We start from the raw sequence: 6,000 nt of genomic DNA, 5'->3' as shown, positions 1-6,000 counted from the left end.
CTGATGGTGTTCCCTTTATGTTTTATCAGAAGTTTTGGGATGTGATCAAACTTGACTTGATCAATATGTTTAATGCTTGGTTTGAGGATAACTTAGACTGAATTTTGCCATGATCACTCTTGTACCTAAAGAAAATGAGGCTAAATCCATGAAGAAGTTTAGACCTATTAGCCTCCTGAATTGCTCCTTTAAGATCTTTACTAAAGTCCTGACTAATAGACTGGCTAAAATCATTGATATACTTATCTCTTATCATCAATCAGCCTTCATTAGAGGAAGGTTTATTTTAGAAAGTGTTGTCACTGCACATGAAGTTATTCATGAAGTGCACAAGAACAAAGATAAAGGTTTAGTTTTAAAACTTGACTATGAAAAGGCATATGACAAAGTTAACCTAGATTTCTTGTATGAGATTTTGGTTCTCAGAGGCTTTAACCCCACCTTCATCAGGTTTATTAAACAAATTACCCAAGGGGGATCTGTTGGGGTTAAGGTAAATGACATTGAGGGAGATTTTTTCCTGATGGGCAAAGGTTTAAGACAGGGGGACCCCATTGCCCCTCTCTTATTCAATTGCATTGTAGATGTTTTCTCTAGGATGTTAGTTAAAGGGACAGAAGGTGGTTTGATTAGTGGGCTCTGCCCCAATTTCTTACCTGGAGGGATTGTTAGTCTCCAATATGCTGATGATACTCTTTTGTTCCTTAAAAATGACCAGAGAGTTGCTTTAAACTTAAGATGGATTCTTACTTGTTTTGAGCAAATTTCTGGGATGAGAGTTAATTTTCACAAAAGTGAACTTATTCCTATTAATATGGATACTAGTGAAACCCAACCTTTCTTAGATATTTTCCAATGTGTCATGGGAGATTTCCCTGTTAAATATTTAGGTATACCTTTGCATTATGATAGATTGAGAAGAGAGGATCTGCAACCCCTCATTGAGAACATTCTTAAAAGGATCACTCGATGGAGGGGGAAACTTCTATCCTCTGCAGCCAAGAGAATTCTCATTCAGTCCTGTTTAGCTAGCATCCCCATTTATCTTCTTTCCTTCTTTAAATTCCCAAAGTGGGCTCTGCATCTGATTGATTCACAGATGGCCAACTTTATGTGGAATGATGAAGAGGGCAATCATAAAATTCACTTAGCTAATTGGCCTTCCATTTGCATGAAAAAGGAGTTTGGTGGTTTAGGTATTCCAAATCTCCAAGACCTAAATATTTGTTTGATTGGTTCTTGGATTAAAAGATATATTCAGAGTGAGGGGACTCTGTGGAGAAGAGTACTAGATGCTAAGTATAATACTAGAAATCCTAACATTCTATCATGCCATGATATTTAGCCTTCTACTTTCTGGAAAGGTGTTATGTGGGCTACTAAAGCAGTGAAGTTTGGTTATAAATGGCATGTAGGGAATGGTAAATCTATAAAATTCTGGGAAGACATTTGGTTTGGCAATTCCCCTTTGGCTACTCAATTTTGGGATCTTTATTTTGTTTCTAACCAGCAGAACAAAACCATTTCTGATATCGGGATGGCCAGGAGATTAGAGGTACTTTTAGGAGAACCTTCACTGATGACATGATGGTTCAGTGGCTTGAGCTCCTAGAGATTGCTAAGACTATAACTTTTTCCCAAGAGGAAGATCAGCTGATCTGGCAATACACCTCTTCTGGGATTTATTCATCTAGCTCTCTATATGCTATCATTAACTTTAGAGGGGTTACTCCAGTTTATCTACCTGCTGTTTGGAAACTGAAAATTCCTCCTAGGATTCAAATTTTCTTATGGTTGTTTTCTCAGAACAAGATCATGACTAGAGATAATTTGAGGGCTAGAGGTATTCCTAAACCCATGAACTGTGAGATGTGTTCTGAATTTGAATCAGTTCACCATCTTATGTTTGAACGTATAGTGGCTAGATCTGTTTGGAACCTGTTTGAAGAGGTTTTTGAAGTGCATGTTAACAACTTTGAATCAATTGCTTCAAAATGGCTTTGTAACGAAAAGTTCATGCATTTTAATGTAGCTTCTTCAGCTGTTCTGTGGGGTATATGGCTTAATAGAAATAGTCTTGTGTTTAACAAAACCACTTGGATTAATGTGAAACAGGTGTGGCGCAGGGTTCTCTTCCTCCTTCGGGAATGGTTGAAACCTTTCAAAGAACTAGAATCTGGAGGAAGCGGTCGATTCATGGACCTGCTGCCAGCCAGTTTAAGAGCTCCTCTTTGCCTCCCAGTGGGGTGAGATGTCCCTCCTTCGACTGGGTCTCTTCCTGGAACTCAAGTTTTGATGGCAGGGCAACGCTGGCCTACCTCCTGGACAATCCTGGTGACTCCCACAAGATTCATGTGGTCACCTGATCGGCTCGGCTGCTGAGAAAAGTGGTGTAGTCTCAAAAAGAGGGTGCCAGAGGAGAAACGCTGAGGCAAGCTTGGAGAACTGTGCTAGTATGCTCTATCTATCTGTCTGGCTTGTAATGGGATTAGCTATTACGCTTTGTGTTAGGATGTGCACTCTGCTTTTAAACTGTTCCTGGGCTTGCTGGTATTTCGGAGTTTGGTTGGGATGGCAGCCAATCTCCCCAGCATAAAAGCCCTGTTTCTCTTTTCGTCTGTGTGGTAGTTTTAGTTTCTGTAAAAGACTTGGCTTCCTTTTCAATGAAAATGGAGCTGGGGGGAGACCCCTGTTGATCTAAAAAAATATGTAGTTGAACTTTTTTTTTAGTTCAATTGCAATTTATTTTGTGGGCACAGAAGTTGACTCGAACTTCTGAAATTTTCAGCCACATGTGATCTATATACTAGCTGTTGTTGTGCTCCTCTTTCAATAATATGGATTTTAGTTTTATTCATTTTGTTCACATCTTGATATTCAACAAAACCTTAATTCATTTTTAGAAGAAATATAACCTTCCTCTCAAAAATGAATCAAGCTTCGTATCATATATGGTTTATGGGTTGATTATCGATTGTTTATGGAAGTCATAATTTTTGCACATGAGGGAATGCACAATATTATATATGCTCCCATTGTTTTAGCATACTAGTTGATTGTTTGAACTCATTGCTGACTTTCCTGCAACTTTTGTAGGAACTGGCCCACATACCAAATATGTTCTCAAATCTCATACGTCTGAAACTAAAATTTAATCTCATTGTTTCTATTCAAGTGAGAGTTGGACATACTTATACCACTCTTCTACCACTCACTAGAGCGTGAGAATAGTAGTGACTGGTTGTCTAGAAATAAAATGAATAGTAGTGACTCATGCGCAGATGGTGATGAGATCGATTAAATTTTTCACTCCCCACAGCTTTTAGGAACATTGAGGAGCTCCCAAACATTTCAGGGATTGTTTCTAGTATTAATTCAGGAATTTTTCACTTCTCATGACTTAAATATCAGATGAAACCAGTGGTGAAGATGACCGCTAATTAGATTAAAAGTGAATTTGTGAAACATATTACACAATGCCTTTTTCATGAAGTTCTTATTGAAATACCACATCTAGGACCCATTGAACAAGGTTTTACCCTATTTTAGCATTTTGCATGATTTGTTACATAAGACCGACATAATAGGAGAATGTGGTGCGGCAAAATATGTAAACCTATTAGGGTATCACCCACAATAATGTACATCCTTCTCTTGTCCATTTATTTCACTCCTCATCGATGTCATGACATTTTTGATCCTCAGTCATCACCTCGGACCTTGCCTAATGGGCATGCATTACAAAAGAGTGTTCATACTTTCCATAGAGGGGTAATTGATGTCGCATTTTTTTCCCGATGGGGTGTAATTGGTGTAAAATGTATAACCAGGGATAAGCAGTAAAATTTACACTTAGATAAATGGTTTGGGAGGTAATTCTATTAATTTTCATATTGATAAGTTATGATGATGATTCATCTAGCACTAGTACTAGTAGAGAATAATCTAGGGGACAATTGATTTGTAGCGCGCCAACTTATTACCACACGACAATCGTGTGAGGAAGTGGAGTGCTATCAATAAATGTGCACTGAGTGACATGCAACCAAGTGTGCCACGCGACTCTATTGTGGGTCCTTCATGTATGGCCAGGCAAAATATTACTGTGGCACATCACTTTTTGCCACGCCATTGGTAGATAACTACTGGGCAGTGTGGACTACGTACCCGCCACTAATAATGACACGACCAGTGGTGTGTATGTGTGAATCACCGCCACGACTAACTGACACATGGCGTCATGTGTCATGCATCGGGTGTCCCGCGCCGTGGCCTTGGAAATTATCCGGAGCCTCCAAGGAACCGCACACATATAAAGATGCTGACCAGCATGCCTGTGAGCCAGCCCTCGTAGTGTTCCAGCGTGCTAGCTTGTCGACCTAATTTAACACCCACCTCACCGTCTACCTAGGCAGGCTCTACCACTTCCCCATGGGCGATAATGTGCCTTCCCAATGCAGCAACGGTGTGGCTTCCCGCGTCGATGGTAATGCCATGGCCAGTTGGCATGCCGCAACCACTATATGTCCCCCCTAACGACGAAGTGGCGGCCATCACTTTCCTATGCCAGTCTCTCCCCTCCCGCCGCTCCACTCACCCAAAGCACGACGATGATAGCGAAGAAAGAGGAGGCCGGCCGCAGTGGTTCTGGCTCTTGGCCGCAAACCCTGAAGAAGAAGCAAGCGGGGATGAGTTTTCCTAGTACGGGCTTCCAATCCCTTCGGATACCCACCTTCCGGGGGGTGGCACATGAGTGAGGGTGGATTTGTCATTCATCCTCTCCCCATGGATTGCCACCTAGAGCTCCTCATACTCCAATGTTGTGGTGCTCTCTTTGCCAAAGAGAGAGCCAACCCCTCACCACCGAGAGCGAGATCTGGCCCGAGTTCCTCACGATATAGTGTACAACACACGTCAACCTTAACAAGGGCATGTACATGTCGGGGAAGAAAAACAAGAAGGGGTCGTGGAGGTGTTGAAGGAACTATGACTACAACGAGGTGCTGAAGCACTTTTGTGCAGGCATGATGCCACCCATACTGATGCCGGCAACACCAACTACGGGAAGGTTAGCATCCTCGTCAGCGTGCTCCTATACTTATTCCTCGTGGTGCTCGGGGGGGGCACCTCTCCTCATCCTCAAGCCTGATGGGGGTTCATCGTCACCATCGTCATGTAGAGGGGCTACTACGACATCCTAGCTTTCGACACCAGGAGTGCTCTTTCATTGGGTCAGCTTTATTTCCACCGCCCAGGTCTGAGAAGAAGCCGAAGAAGGATGAGGTGGAGAAAGTCTATGTCCCTCCCGCCTATCTGATCCGCGGCCCGAATCGCCTCGTCCAATAAGGTGCAACCGAACTCCCCAAACTCGCCTATCAATGTTGACGAAGAGTCCACCGTCATCGGCTTCACCAACCTCGATGACAATGACATCAATGACTTGGATTTCCTACGCGTTAAGTTGATCTTGTGGCCTTCCTTCAATGTAGATCTAGTTCTGGGAATCTTTATGAATTCTTTTTTTTTACAAGATCTTTATGAATTCTTGGTGTAGCATGGCAGTGGCAGGTTAGATCGGTTGGAGATATTGGATGCATGCCTTCCCGTGGTGGTCATCAAAGCCATCATGGGCTAAAAAAAGTGTTGCAGATCCGTGTTTCATCATAATACCTGGCCATGTTTCCGACCGGAAACCAAAATTCTGGCAGGGATCGGCGCTGCACACGGTGGTAACCAGATTTTCCAACCAAAATCCTGGCAGGGATCGACGCTGTACACGATGGCAAAGTTGTCATCATTGATGTTCACTCAAGAATCCGGAATGCCACCGAAATAAGATGACATATTCTTATGTTCGATGCAACATACATACCACATTAAGAAAGATAGATAGATGACAGGCCGGCGGGGATACTGTAATATTTGGTAGTTACTAATTAAGTTGCTATCACGAAATTTCAAGCAATCAGGGAAATTCATTCACTAGTATTGATGGAAGAA

This window comes from Lolium perenne, chromosome 3 (genome assembly GCF_019359855.2).
Source record: "Lolium perenne isolate Kyuss_39 chromosome 3, Kyuss_2.0, whole genome shotgun sequence".
In the NCBI taxonomy this organism is placed as follows: domain Eukaryota; kingdom Viridiplantae; phylum Streptophyta; class Magnoliopsida; order Poales; family Poaceae; genus Lolium; species Lolium perenne.
This window is presented reverse-complemented; position numbering follows the sequence as displayed.